The sequence below is a fragment of the Gopherus flavomarginatus genome, chromosome 7 (genome assembly GCF_025201925.1).
Source record: "Gopherus flavomarginatus isolate rGopFla2 chromosome 7, rGopFla2.mat.asm, whole genome shotgun sequence".
NCBI classification, from domain to species: domain Eukaryota; kingdom Metazoa; phylum Chordata; order Testudines; family Testudinidae; genus Gopherus; species Gopherus flavomarginatus.
Genome location: NC_066623.1, coordinates 81,459,145 through 81,474,950, shown reverse-complemented (window position 1 = coordinate 81,474,950; position 15,806 = coordinate 81,459,145). Strand labels below are relative to the sequence as shown.

At 43.9% G+C, this 15,806-nt stretch overlaps 1 protein-coding gene and 1 long non-coding RNA gene across 2 annotated transcripts in view; both read right to left on the bottom strand.

The window, feature by feature from the left end:
• CNN3 (calponin 3) overlaps window positions 1-15,806 on the bottom strand; it is a 42,676-nt gene that overhangs the window by 9,451 nt on the left and 17,419 nt on the right. The gene's annotated exons all lie outside the window — the stretch shown is intronic.
• Window positions 4,185-8,215, bottom strand: LOC127054797 (uncharacterized). The gene is made up of 2 exons (XR_007775342.1): window positions 6,622-8,215; window positions 4,185-6,579 (listed from the first exon to the last, which is right to left on the bottom strand). It is a non-coding gene; the product is annotated as an uncharacterized LOC127054797 (long non-coding RNA).

The following is a 15,806-nucleotide window of genomic DNA, read 5'->3' as shown; positions in this document are numbered from 1 at the left end:
GGTAACCAAGAAAGGATTAAGTTGGGTTTATGCCCTTTCCTGACTCTCTATGATTTGTGAAGACTGTAGAATTGCTGCCTCCTCCCCACCACATCTAAAAAGTTCTCTTCCTTGTCTTTTATCTTAAATATCAGGAACAACAAGCCTGGCTTGCTTGAGGATTCTCTAGATGCCTAAGAAGGTATGAATTGTAAGACCTCATAATTCAGCTAAAGGGTCAGCATGCTGACCCATACTTCAAAGAATAACACAGGCTTCCTCCCTCTGAAGTTAAGGAGGTCTTAACAAAAACAAGGTTTTAAATAGTCCAGCTAAATATCCTCCTGACCCTTTCAAGTACTCAGATTTCATTCTGACATATGAGGTCGTCATTTTATTTGTTCTCTAGTAACTAGGGGCCTTCAGTACAGGCAGAACCCAAATTTCTACTACTAAAAACAATGTTAAAACTAACACATAAAAAGGCAAAAATCCAATTGTTTTCCTTTGCAGGTCACACTGAAGATTAGTTAAATATTCCTTCTAGCTACACCTACAATTCCTTCAGTACTACTAAGGCTAGGTCTACATGGGGGGGAGTGAGGGGAAAGAGACTGGACTTAACATATGCAATAGCGTAGCTTAGGTTGATTTACCTGGCCGAGTCAATCGCTGCCGCTCCCCCGGGAGTCAGCGGCAGAGCGATCAGGGAATCAGTTGTCGACACAATAAATTGATCCCCAATAAATCGATCACTACCCACCAATCCGGTGAGTAGCGCAGACATACCCTAAGGTTCTGCTACACTAGAAAGGGCATAACCCTCCTACTGGGAACACTGCTTATACAGGCAAAAGAATTCTTTTGGCAGTATAGTTTATACCAGCTCCCCAAACAAAGCAAAGCAATCTATACTGTTGAGAACTATTTTTTTCCCCCCATAATAAATACTTTTACACTGCAGCACCACAGTTATATCATTTAGGGGATTTCTAACCAACGTAACTATGCCAGCTAAATTGTAAGTATAGATCAGGCTTAAGTGCGACAGCTTCCATAAACAAACATCATAAATTACCATGACAAACCCAACAGTCAAGTGTAGAAAATAAACCCATAATATTTCTGTTTAATGGAAAGACAATTCAGCTTAAGTAGTTTTTTGGTTGTATTCTTAACAAGGAAGGCATGCCTAGCAGATAACATACGTTTATAGTTAAGACTTGTCACATTCACTTCTAGACTGCAGCCCCCAAAAAACCTGTGGTCAGAGAGACCAGTGACCATTTTGAGAAGGCATGGCACTGATCAGATTGATAGACTACCAGGACTAGAAATGAATGACGGTATTTGTTTCTAGCCTTAGCAATCCACAAACATGAACTGGCTAAAACCAAACCAAGTAATCATATCATTTTGATTAGGTCTTGCTGTCTAAGGGGAATGGAAAATGACTATAACCTTAGCTTTGTTTCAGGAATTTGTCTGAGTTTTGTTTATATTTCTGAAAGTATTTTTTTAAATTTTATTGCAATAGTGCCTGGGAGCCTCAGTGCATGCAGAATTCATGTCCTGCACCAATTTCTTTGCTTCCCCACAGAAACGTAACTTCTGACAGGGAAGCAAGGGAAGTCAAAAAGCAGTCACATGCCCCTCCTCAGCAGCACAGACATGTTTCTGGCATCCAGAGCAGCTGGTGGCGAGATGAATCACTATGGGGGCAGAGGGGAGGCTGGGGATGCCCCAGCTGGTGACTCCTGACCTGCACCAGGCTCAGCTACTGATCCCAGCTTTGGATGAGGAAAACAGGACTTCCTCTTCCTCTGCAAGGAGCAGCCAGGGCCAGGTTTTGGTCAGACCCACCCTAGAAACCTCTGTACCTGCCCCTCCACTTCCTGCCCCCCATCGCTCCTTAGCTATGGGGCAGTGGTCACTGTATGCTGGGAGCTACTCCCTTGTCTGCCCAACTACTATGCATCTGGATACTATGCCCCTCCCCCATGCCCAAATCCCCCATTGACTTTCACCCTCTCCAGAACTCCCAGATCCCTCACTGCACCCAGACCCCCCCACCAAGCTGCCTGTACCCAGATTGCCCCACACAGAACCCTCTCACTCCACACCTGGATCCCCTCACAGTAAGCCTCTTTACACTTGGATCCTGCATGCGCCTCACCTGAATCAGGGCATGCATGTGAGTTTCTGTCCCTCTTGCTTGCTATCTTGGGGCACCTGGCATAGAGGGGCAAGGCCCTGGGGTGTTTCTGGGGCAGGCCCAGCCCTTGCACTGGGTTGGGTGCAGCCTCATCACTGAGTCCATATCCTGAGGAAGGGGCTACAGCGTGATCTCCTACGTCCATGCAGCCAGTGACCTGTGCTCCCCACTGCCATGCTGGAGCTTCCACATTTTTTTTGACATAAAATATGCAGTATTTTAAAATATTGTGTGCACAATTTCAATTTTTTGGCACGGAATTTCCTCGCAAGTCCTCTTCACTTTTCTCTCATCTCTATTTAGTATAAAAACTGTCAGATTTTACTCATCTCGTTTTCAGCACAATATGAAAAGTATACCAGTACAATGAACAACCCTGCAGAATAACTGCTGCTCTTGCAAAAATCTTTGTGTTCCACCTTCTCTCTCATTTAAGAGAAACCAAGAGGAGAGAAATTGACTGGAGATTTTTTTTTTTCCCTCTCCCACTGGGCAGCCTCAAGTCTGGCTACTTTGTTAGTTTACCGTACTCACTAGATATTAGATAGCAGTAAGTCATAAGATGGTTAAAGATTGTAAGATTATCCCAAGCAAAACGGTCAGAGACCAACACAAACTATTGGTGGTAATGGTTGCAACTGGCAAATGGACCCACGTTGAGTAATTCTGTGAGTCATGCATGAGATGTGATGACTGCACAGAAAAGTTTGAGACCACTGCAAAATTTGAGCCAACAGGTACACAAATTAGACAGATGAGGAGTGGAGTTTTTTCAAAAATTTATTCATCTGAGAAGCTGAGATCAGGGCTGGCTCTAACTTTTTTGCCACCCCAAGCAAAAAAGAAGAGCACCGCCCCGCCATACCCCCCCGCCCACAAGCGCCGCACCGCCCGCCTCAAGAGTGCTGCGCCAAACCCCTGCCCCTGCCAAGCACCGCGTTGCCCCAAGCCCTCACCCCCCCTCCGAGTGCTGCACCACACCCCTACCCCCCAAAGCGCCGTGCTGCCTGAAGCCCCGCCCCCCCAAGCGCTATGCCGTCGGAAAAAAAACAAAAGCCTCCAGCGCTGCCCCAACGAAGCAAAAAAACCCCGAGCGCCTCCCTGCCCCAAGGTGCCGCCCCAAGCCCGTGCTTGGTCAGCTGGTGCCTGGAGCCGCCCCTGGCTAAGATCCTAGGTGGATGCACTGGGTAACTTCTGGGTGGTTAACAACAAATGGAGAAATCAGAGAAATGCAGGGGAAGTCTGTTGCAACATGAGCAGAGTGATTTATGACCAGATTACTTAAGGGATAACCACAAAATCAGAGTGAGGCCACATCTGTCTGGATCAGACACAGACGAACAAAGAGAGGCACTTAAGACTAGATGCCATTGAAATGAGCTGTTTGATGGCACAGAGGGGTGGCAATGCTGGACCACGTACAGAACAATGTCAAGAGTGAGATCAAGGTCTGCAATACCAGAGAAGCTATAAGACAGGAGGCTGAGATGGTATGGATATATAAAAAGCATTTGAGACAAGTTTGCAGGTGGAGAAGCTGACAGCCAGGAAAACAGTTGGTAGACTGTTTAAGGGAGGATGAAGTAGTTGTGGAGTGAGTACTGGACTGGCAACCCTGGAAAAGACTGATCCAGCAAACCAGACTCAGCTAGCTGAGAAAATCAGGTGAAGCAGAAAATGAGTAGAAATGGGGACTAGAGGAATCAAACTAGTCTGACATCCTGCAGCAGTCTTTACAAAGCTATTGGGAACATTGCCAGAGTAAGTGATCACAGGCAAAACACAATACCCGTCAACTCCAATGCAAAGAAAGTGGATTCAAAACTTATTCTTCAATAAAAACTAAACACAGTTGAGATCGCTCTTGGAGCTTAAAATCTCAGCAAATGTCGAAATATAGTCCAAAAATGCTTCTGTGTATCACTGTGAAACAACATTCTATATATTTTCATCTGTCTACAAGTAACATAGCCCCCACCATACTTTCCTGTTCACTATGATCACACAGCTCTACAGAAGATCAGCCTGGCTTTTGGGGGTGGGTGGGGAGGGGTACATGCTGTTTTCATCCCCCCACCCCAGATGGAAAGGGGACAAGTTTGCCCAGACCAGGAAAAGAAGTTGCCTAGCTGTCTCTGGAACCTGGCCCAGAGTGTGAACTGCTGGAGCCGGAGCTGCATTTTGTTCAGAGTTACAAACATTTCAGAGTTATGAATACCTCGGGAATGGAGGTTGTCTATAACTCTCAAGGTTGGATCTATAGTAGAACTTCAATGTATTATGTATTGTCAGATTGTAGACAGGTATTTTGGAAAGGTGCAAACAAAATGTTAAAAATAAATATTGGTCTGGGGACTTAGCCTCCAGCACACATTGCAGTCTAAAATATTCATCCCAACAGAGGATGCAGGATGAGCAGAAAGGCCAGCATACATTCTGGATTTCCTTTCAATCCCACTGTAGCAAGGGGGTGTGGCCTCCCTCCGAGATTGATGAGGAGGAAACCCCACCCACCTCGGGTGGGCAGAGCCAGAACAGTCATGCTCACCCCACTGGAAGCAGAGAGGTGGGACAGGAAGTATAAAAGCTGGGCCTTGCAGCAAAATGGGGCTGGAGCCTCTGAAGGAGACAGATGTCTCCCACCAGTTGCTGGGCCTGGAGTCCAAAGAGGATCCCTTGCCAAAGCTGCCAGCCAAACCAGGTGCTGAGGAGCTGCGAGGACTGTTGCTGGCTATCTACCCCGGGGAAAGGGAGGATACCAAGGTACCAAAGGAAGGTAGGAAGTAGCCCAGGGACACTAGACTATAGTCTGGTTGGATTGTTGCTTCAATCCAGACCACTGTGTTTCAGGCAGATCCTCACTGACCCGTTATAGCCCTGGGCTGGGACCTGGTGGAGTAGAGTGGGCCTGAGTGCCCCTACCCCCTACTGCCACCCTGGGGTGGCAGCCTCCCCTCTTTAGGTCAAAAGGCCTGTGTTTGTCTTGCAGAGCTAGGGAATCAAACTGTTTGGGGCTCTGCCCTGCCTACAGTCAGGGCCCCAGACTACCTGTCGCTTGGCCCCACTTAGAGGGCCAGGGCCTTAAGACACTGCTAATCCTGAACCAATCTTTGTCTAAAGAGGGACCCGAGAGCAAGAAGGCATGGCCGTCCTCTGAGATTGACAGGGAGGGACGGCCATGCACTCCTATACATACTTAAATTTGGACTGACTCATGGCACTTTGGCAAATGGCTGCTTTTTTTTTTAATACTCCAAAAACTTCTAAAAAAAATTAAGTCTAGCTGATTTTTCAACCATTTATTCACGCTTATTGGCGAACACATTCCTCACTGTATATTAAATACATTCCAAGTTTGATGTTTTAAAATAAAGTGGTGAGTTGAGCACAAAAGATCATGAAATCTCTCCCTCTTCACCCATGTTCGCATAACTCAGAAATATCCAGATGGAATTTTACTAAACCCTACTGAAAAAATATTTACTTTGGGTTGAATGCATAGATGAAAAGTACAGGCCCAATCTGCAATTTTTTTTTAACAGGTTTTAAAATATTTTAAGAGGATAAAATGACAGTGCCTTCTCAACTCTAACTGCTGTGCTTAAAGATGCAAATAAATAATGGATCATACACGTGGAAAGTCATTTTATCAGCACTAAAATCTGTTTCATTGTCGGCTTCAGTGATTATATGATAATGCACGGTCACCATGATTTTTTACAGCTCTGGGATTAGATGACTCACTCATGGCACATAACAGAAATTTCTTTGGACTAGTGAAATATTTGATTGTCAAGAGTCCAAAAAAAGAATTGGTGGCAGTTTCTTCAAGAATTTGTAACTTATAGAATCCAACAATACGTTGGCACAGCAAGGAACTGACTCCCTGTCCTCGAGAGTTTACAATCTAACTTAAAACATGTGACAAGCGTTAAGCGAAAGAGAAAATAGGGTTAGGAGATACAGGGGTCAAAGATATAAAAGTGTATAATACTGGATAATATTTCTTGGTCTTAATGACAGGATCAAAAAAGTTACATAACATACTAAACTAGGGAATATTTCAAAATTTCCATAAGTAATCTGCCAGACGTGTTCAAATTTTCTTTTGATGGTTATCTGAGGGAAAATTGGAAGCTTTAATATACTGAAGTACTAAAACAGATCCCTTTTTCCATTATTACTACCTTATGTGCCAAGTGACAATTTGGCAAGATCTGATTCTTAAAGTGCTGTAGTTGCATCAGAAGGTTTTTTTTTAAAACCTTTACAATTACATCTGTGGCAAAAGAAAGCATGTTCCAGTGAAGACAGAAAAACTACATAAACAGCTTTATTTACAGTACTTGTCTTAAATGCTGCTATAAATTATTGTTTCCAGGAACCTTTTCAGATAAGTGCTGCTATAAATTATTGTTTCCAGGAACCTTTTCAGATAAGTGACCCTTTTATAGCAAGTTCATAATCAATTTAATTATTTTAATTTAACATTGTACAATTAAGTACTTAGGTCCCTTGAGCATCTGCATTATGATACAGTCCATAATTGAACATGCTATTTCTTAAATACTGCAAACACTTTCTACAATGTTAGATACACATGTAGAATTTTGTAATTTTTCATTCTTGCACATTAACACTTGAATTTTCATAACACTGGGTATGAAAGACACACAGCAATAGTCGGCAGATTCAGAATGAAATCACTGTCCATCTTTGGGCCTGGCTACACTCGAAACTCCAAAGCGCTGCTGCGGGAGCGCTCCCGTGGCAGTGCTCTGAAGTGCAAGTGTGGTCACGGCGCCAGTTCTGGGAGAGAGCTCTCCCAGCGCTGAAGGTACTCCACCTCCCCGTGGGGATTAGCTTACAGCGCTGGGAGCCGTGCTACCAGCACTGGGGCACTGTTTACACTGGCGCTTTACAGCACTGTAATTTGCTGCGCTCGGGGGTGTTTTTTCACACCCCTGAGTGAGAAAGTTGCAGCGCTGTAAAGTGCCAGTGTAGCCAAGGCCCTTGTTTCATACCTGAAATGCTAATTATTTTTTTGAAAGATGAAAAAAGTTTGTCTTGCCCTTCTCCAACTCACTTTCCATGGAAACTTCCCTACTAATCAACAAGTTACTCCTGGGGGAATTCTGCACTACCATGTGCATGATTAATGAGATGTGCAAAGAAAAAGGCTTTGGCTGGAAAGTTACTGAGTTCCACCTTTTGCCCACCTGAGAGTGGTATGGCAATAGAACAGAGCAGCAGCTTCTAGCTATCTAGGGAAGAGAAAGAGCCTGACTTCTTCACAGTGCCTGTCAGACCAGGTCAGGAGACCGGTAATGGGGAGACGGACAGCACAGGGCCACTGGGAGGAGGTGATTAGACAGGGGCTCATAAGGACTAGTGGGGGAGGACAGACTGCAGCAGGGGTTGAATGGGAGTGGAGGCACAGGGCCAGAGGAGAGGAGGGAGATGCAGAGCCATGTGGTGACGAGGGAAGGAGGACAAGGGGTGGCTAAGTGGGGCACAAAGACACAGGGGAAGGGGTGCTAGACCACATGGGGATGGGGGGAGTAGGTGTGGTGGAGGGACACATGGGGACAGGGACAGATGTGCCTCACTGAATGGGAGAGGACAGGGGTCAGCCAGGCTTCTGCATGGAGGAAGTCCCTAATAATCCCTCCCCGCCCCCCCCCCAAAACGTGTTCTGTACTTTTCCCACCCATACCTAACAACCCTCCAAGTTCCCAGCAATTACTTTCCTCTCCCTCAGCTCCTCCATTACCCGACTCCCCCAAGCCTTTGCACTGCTTCCGAGGGGTGTGGGAAATATGGTTCTGTATTGTAGTTTAAATGAATTACTCAGAGTTCTGTATTAATATGCCCACGAAGGAGTCTATTTGTCAAAAAACATTTCCTGAATCTTTTTTGTTGTCTGTATTGTTAGATATACTTGCTGACAGGTAATTTGAATTAAATGACCAAAAATAATTGAAACTGGAATGATTATAATGTTGTTTTGACAAATAAAATATGCAGAATTTTAAAATATTGTGTGCAGAATTTTTAATTTTTTTGGCACAGAATTCCCCCAGGAGTAACAAGTGGGGTTTTAAGCCATGCTGAATGTGTATCCAGGGGTACAGAAATACATATTATATGCTATTTGAGAAAAGGTGTGGTCATGGTGAGAATGCTTCATAATACATAAGGAAGTAGTGTTCAGGTTGCATATGCAGACTTGACTTTGGGCTTTCCTGACTTTTGTGCATACTCATGCAATTTCAGTTTTGCTTTAAAGAAACACCAACTTGCAAAAAGAGCTAGAAGTTTCAAAGGCTTTTTTCCCCCCACTCTCCCTGATGCTGTATAGGAGACCCACACAATCAGAAGGAGAAACTGTCTAACAATACAAAGGAAGCAGTGACACTACCTATGTTCAATGCTGTCAAGTTCACAAATGAAACTAAAAAAGCCCCTCCAATTTCACTATAGTATTCTTATGTAAAACATTTTTACTCAAATGTTATGTGAAGCTGGGGTCCCTTTATCTTCTTTTTGCATTTGGTTTATTACCAAAGGAAAAAAAAAAGAAAAAAAAAAGGAGAAAGGGTAGGAGGAGCAAGAGAAATGAACACCAGGACTTCAATGCTCTGCTGGCTGGCAAAAAATTGCAAGTAGTTCCATAATACAACCATCACCTGACCACTTCTATCCTGAAGCAGGCTTCCTGGGTACGAAGGAAATACACCTTTTATTGTGCTTGGCAACAAATATCTTCCATTCTAAGTCTTAACACAGAATTTCATACTTGGTTAATGACCATTAGACCACTTGGCACTAGCTGAATTTATGCCAGTAAGTTTAGTGCAATAAAACTACGATAGCCTAAAATATACTGTGTCCAATGAAATATGTAAATTACTCTAGAATATGTTAATTATTACATAGCACCTTTCACCAAAGAGTTGTTAATATCACACACATCTAATTTTCAAATGACTAAGCCATCAATCTATAGAAATGGCATGATGAGAATTCAAAATCCTTCAACTCCCAGCCTGATACTCAAGTACTATTCTATTCAGGTAGGCATATAGTTTTTGTTTTATTTTTTTTAATTATACAAAATCTTGTCATCACCATCATTTGAGCAACCAGGAAATTTTAGTGACAAAGGCAGCAAGCAACAGCATGACTTCCTTTTTTAAGTACATGGAGTCCTAGAAACATCTGTAAAATTATCCTGGTTAATTTCAGGCTATCCAAGGAACCAGAGCAGATAACTGCAAAATTAACAAAAAGATATCTAACACACTGAGGGCTGACATCTCAATTAAAGTAGCTGCATTTCATACTGTGTTGATCTCATGTAGACTTTCAATTCCCTTTTACATTAACCTTTTAAAAAATTACAATGCACATAGTACACATTAAGAACTACATGTATGCCATATTGTAAGGCTTAAGAGTTTAGCACTTTACCTGCTATTCCTCTGAAAAAATACTTCAGCCATTTTTAAAGAACCCAAACAGCAGTTTTGCTCAAGCTTTCAAGAAAAATTCAAATTAGGATATACCAACATGGAAATTTAAGATCCAAAAGGTGAATTTCAGAGTTGTAAGTGAATGAAAGCAGGATTATAATGGAGATTGTTTTGATGCTCTTTGCTGTGATGCCATAATACTTAACATGTACATAGTATTTTGTCTAAAGCCACTTAATATTAACTGCTTAGGCCTCAAAACTCCCCTACCAGGTAGGCATTAAGGAACAATTAGATTAAAATAATTTGCTCAAGATTCATACATTAAACCTCAAAGTCAGGATTTGAACTTATAACGCCCAATTCTCAGTTCTGTACTCCTAACCACTTGACCATGCTATTCTTACAGGGAGAGCAGGTTACCAAAGCACATGCAGTGTCTGCAACTGATTTTCAGTCTACTGTGCTTTGATTTCTCTTTTAAAAAGGAATTTAATATGTATCAATAAACTGTAATTTTCATCTGAAGAATGTATTCTGTGAGCCAGATGTTTTATCAGTTAGAATATTTGTCAGACTGAATTCAAAACATCCTGATCTATGGATTGTATTCACAAATCTTATATTAAATATTTAATAAGTATTCTACTTCAAATGTAAACGGTGCTGGAGCTGGGGGTACTGCCACACTGCCGTCTTGGAGGGGTTTTTTAGTTTCATCTGCCCCAGGCCCCGCCCTAACTCCACCCCTTCTCCCAAGACCTGCCCCCAATTCGTCCCGGCCCCATCCCCGGGTGCGTCCCCCCTCACTCCTCCCGCATGCCACAGAACAGCTGATTGTGGTGGGCAGGAGGCACTGGGGAGGTGAGGCACTGATCAGGGGGGCTGCCGATGGGAGCATAGCCATTTTCACCCCCATGGGTGCTCCAGCCCCAGAGCCTATGCCCACTATACAAATTGTTCCAGCACCTCTGAAAGGAGTTCTCCTTTCACTTTTTTCTTAAAAGGCAACTAACTGCATGCTACGTCAGACCTGGAGACATGACCAGAACTTTTCTTTGGGTAAAAGGATAAAGTCTGAGGTTATGCACACACCTCAATATGTACTTTTGGTGAAAAACAAGAATTTATTTAATAAGGACTTCAGTTTCAGGTGTGAATATTCCTGATAGAAAAATTTGGCAGGGTTCACAGCCTTGTTTAATGACACATAAGTTACAGTTTTTCTGCCAAAAGAGAAGCAGAGGTAGAAGATTGGTGGGAGAAGTTTGGGAACATATTAACCTCATACTGAATTTCATCCAAATCCAGCTAAGATTTTATTTTTAATACCAATATTATACTCACACATTTAGTGTCAAACTATTAGGAAACAAATATAAAAAGGTAAAAAAAATCAACTGTATAGTTTCAGGATTAAGGTTAAGTGTCACTGAAGTTGAGTTTGCTGGTTTCTAGTGGATATTTTCCCACAAACATGCAATTTGCCATGAAAGACCTTGTGCTCAGAAAAGGCATTCTTGGCCTCTTCAAGTCAAGAAACAGGCACATGGTGTTTACACCACTTGTTTTGCTACAGTTTGTGCTGGAAGCCTTTTTTGTCATTCTTCCCATAATAGACAACGGAAATCTCCTGCAATATCCTGGACGAATCTTACTGAATTTTGAATTGTTAAACCATATTGATTTAAGTTTCAAGTATCTTACATATTTGCATTTTAATATACATCTATGTATTACTGTGGGATTGTACTGAATGTCTCTAGGGGGAAGATATGGCTAACGGGTAAGTGGAAAGTGTTACGAGCTTCAAAGGACTCTTGGAGACAATGTGCTAAAGCAGACAAACGTAATTAAGTGGGACTCCTAGGAAATACTTGGGAGAAGAGGAAGTCTACTTCTCACACCGACTCAACCTTTTGAAGCTGCACCTTGAGGAGGGGACTTTTATCTGCTCATTAACTATAACAAAGACAAGATCAGAGGCCCAGGCTGGATAAAACTGTGGCTCAGAGATACATGGGGCTGCATGTGCTGAACAAAAGCTGTTATGAACTTGTGACCAGAGAAAACGCCCTTTGTGGGGTCTGAAGGACTGTTCACCTGCCAGAGTCCTTGTTGGGGTTGGGATGATCTCTGGTAAGCTTATTAGCATGCATGTGGGTTCTTTCGTTATTTGCAATAGGTTTACTCTAATGTGTTCACCTCAAAAGTAAATGTGCTTGCTTAGAAAGAGCTGTGTGGTAATTTAACTGTGGGTAGTTACACTGTTTATAATCTCTGAGGAGAGAAGTAAAGCATGCCTGCTTAGACAGTCTGACTTTGCTGAGGAATTCACAGTGTAAGCAGGGATCTGTGCAGCCTGGATATACCCCCATCAGGAGGGAGTGAGACTTGTCCAAGAGAAGTGATGGCGAGGGAGCCGGAAACCTAAGAGTTGGAGCCCTTGTTGGACCATAAGGAGGAAATAATAATAATACTGTTGCCCTGAACTGTGACACAACCTCTTTCAAGTTTTTACTTGAAACTTCTTACCTAGTATGTAAGTCTTAACAGCAGCCACAAAAAGCTCTGCCCAGTTTCTCAGAGGAACCTGGACTAAGAAAAGATACAAGCTTCAAAAGTTCCTCCCAGACAAGTCATGAGCAATATTATATGTAACAAAACTAAGAGCTGGGGATAAGAAAGACAGCCAGCCTCAAACCATTTTCCATTCAAAGTTTTGAAAATGGATAGAAAATATATTCAGAAATCAAACCCAATTATCTTATTTTTACTTACATTTAATCTACCCTTTTTGTTACAAATAGCTTGCCACTGTAGCAGAGACCATGTCTTCACATGCCACAGAGTATCTGATATGTTACTAAGACAGCATGTCAATTTGCTGTAGTTAATACTATCACAGAAATTAAAACACCTGTTGGCCATGCCAACAAGCTCTTCACTTAATCTCTACTGCTTTGCCCTCTACTTGAGATGGGCTTTTCTGCCTTTAAAAACACAACTTTCTGTTTTAAACATCATGGTGGAAATCTTCTAGCATAGAAAATCATGTAGATCAAAGCTTTAACAGGAGAGAGAGGCAAAAAACCATTGCGTATTTCCCTGTGCAACACTTTTCGAGTCAAAAAAAAAAATCTTTAAGTGTAGTCTTTAATTATACTACCAGAGATCACACTGTCTACATGGCTCAAAGTTTCCAGTGTCTTAGGTTCTTTTTCTCAAACCACAATGATTTGATTTTTAGCTATTGGGGGTTGGGAAAAGAAATGAGACAATACTAAAATGATCAGGTGTCAGTGGTTGTTTTAATAGTTTCCTTTCAGCTACCAATCTAGTGAACTTCAGATAGACAGCTTCAAGAAATTCAATGTACATTCTATCCTAAAATTAATACTAATTTCCCCTTTTAGTCTCCTGGGATTTCTTGCCCCACCTTTGATATTACCCACTAACTAAGTAGCAGCAGTTGCTTATAAACTTAAGTCTTAGTGAGTTTCCTACTACAGTTTGGTTAAGTATCTATTGTGTGTAGAAGCAACAATGTCCTCAGGGTGAGAAACCCAGGGAGGGAAGGGAATGAAAACTCAGAGAAAAGCTGTACTCCCCCACTCTGCACCAACAGCAGCAAAAGACCACATCTGTGTCTACTTTGCCTGCATATGTATCACAGCACATTTAAAAACACCACAATGTATGAGCGGCAAAGTAAAATAAAGATTCAACTTCTTAAGCAACTGCATGATTCTGAGAGCAAACTCAGCACAATCCTCCCCTAGCCTACAAGGGAATTTCAAAATAGAGAGCAGGGAGAAAAAGAAAGGAAGATCTGTCATGTCTTTTATCCACAATGCCCTGTCACAGCAAGACTAGCCCTTTTAAGAGGGGGCAAGGTCAAGAGCACCTGTGTTTCATCAGCTGACTCCCAACTGGGCTTAAGAGAAGGTACCTGGGCCAAATAAAGAAGAGACAGAGTTAGTGGGAGTAGTGAGTGCTGTCTGAGAACAGAGAGGAGAGAAGGAGCACTAGAGTTGCCAGAGGGAAAGAATTGCAGGAGACCTTGGTCAGTGCAAACTGAGCCCAGAAGCACGGGGTTGACTCTGGAGGAAGGTCCCCAGGAGCAGGGATAGGATTTGCAGCTCAGGAGGACTCTTGAGTAGAACACTGCAAGGAGACCTCTCACGGGAGATCTGACTTGAGAAAATGCTGGGGAGAGAAGCATACCTTGGACCCCTCCGGTAGATGAGCTAGAGAGTGGGGCCCTTAACAGGGAGCAAAAGGAACAGGACAAGTGTTTAATGCAAGGGTTCTCAAATTGGGGGTCGGGACTGTAGTGAGGTGGTCTGGCTCCCAGCTGCCCCAGAGAAGGACGAGCCTCTCCGGATTCCAAAGTGAGCAGAGCCACTGGAGCCTGCGCCCGCCCCCCAGAGGTCAAGACGCAGGACAGGAAGCATAAAAGCCCGACCCCAGGGCTCAGAAGCTACCTGGCCACCAGACAGGCCGGACACTGGTGCCCTAGCTCCCACTGGGGAGACTCCTGCCACCTGTGACCGCCCTGAGGACTGGCCCTACCTGTTGAGGACGGATGCCGATCAGACGCCGGAGAAGCCAGTAAGTCTACTGGTGAGAAGGGACCCAGAGGAGCTGCCAAGCTTGCCGCTCGCAGAGTACCCCGAGGAGCCCATGGTGCTTGATGCCGTGGAAAATGCCGACCAGACGCAGGTACTGCTAGAGGGGGAGGTCGGAAGTAGCCCAGGGGCAGCCGACTCTGGTCAGGCTGTGGCCCACCCAGAGCCAATGTCAGTGTGTTGCGGCCAGGATCCCCACTGAAACAGCAGCAGGTCGCCTGCTGCTGTCAGGGCCCCAGGCTGGGACGCAGTGGAGTGGGTGGGCCTGCATCCCCCCCTGCCACCCCACTCACAGGTGGCAGTCTCCCCCTTGCCCCGATGCTCAGGACCAGGAGCCTGGGCTTGGCTCGTGAACTGTTGTTCGCTGCCCCACGCTGACTGAAGGCCTGGGCTTATTACTGAACTCTGTGCTCAGCCCCGGCCTGAGCCCTTGACTGTTTCCTGCCCCACCAGGCTAACTCCCCGACTCACCGGACTTGTGTAGTGAGGCGGTCTGGCTCCCAGCCACCCCAGAGAGAGGCGACCCCAACAACACACGCCTACAGGGACCCCTACGGCAGTCATGAGCTGTCACCCTCCACCCCAAACCCTGCTTTGCCTCCAGCACTGATAATGGTGTTAAATATATAAACAAGTGGTTTTTAATTTGGGGAGGGGGGGTGCACTCAGAGGCTTGCTATGTGAAAGGGGTGACCTGTACAATAGTTTGAGAAACACTGGTTTAATGACTCTCAGGTGAGTGACCTGGGAGTACTAATTTCTGAATAGAATTGAAGAGCTGCTGTGTTACCTTATTTTACTTTGGAAATTTGGGAGGAACTGCTTTTACCTTGAGGGATTTGTAGACTGGGGCCTTTATATGAATAAAGAGGGCTTGAATTTTCTGCTGGGACTGTATTCTCATTTGTAGGCAGATGAAGGGAAAACTGAAATAAGTAATACCTGTGCTACTGAGGTTGGCTACAGGGCACTCATGTCAGAGTCACCTTGTAACAACCCCCTTTGACCTCTGATTAAAACCAACAAGAAAAAAATGGTATTTTACAAAAAAAAATAGCAACCATAAAGTGAAGCAAGCTACAGTTCAAGAACACTTCTTTTACTAAAAAAAACAGAAATGTTTCAATATGTTGATAGAAAACATTCAGAATCAGTCTAAAGCTAAAACACTCCTGTACACAGAGGTCTGATCCACACTAGAAAATCAGGTCAGATTAGCTACATTGGCTGGGAAAATTCCACACCCCCAAGCTGTACAATTAAACTGACCTAAGTCCCCATGTTGACAGCACTGAGATAACAGAAGAATTCTTAGGAGGAGGAGGATTACCAATGGACAGGAGAACCCCTCCCACTGGCATAGGAAGCCTCTATGGGTACGTCCAGACTATCCACCGGATTGGCGGGTGGCAATCGATTTATCGGGGATTGATATATCGCATCTCATCTATACGCGATATATCGATCCCCGAACGCCCTCCCGTCAAGTCCAGAACTCCACCAGAG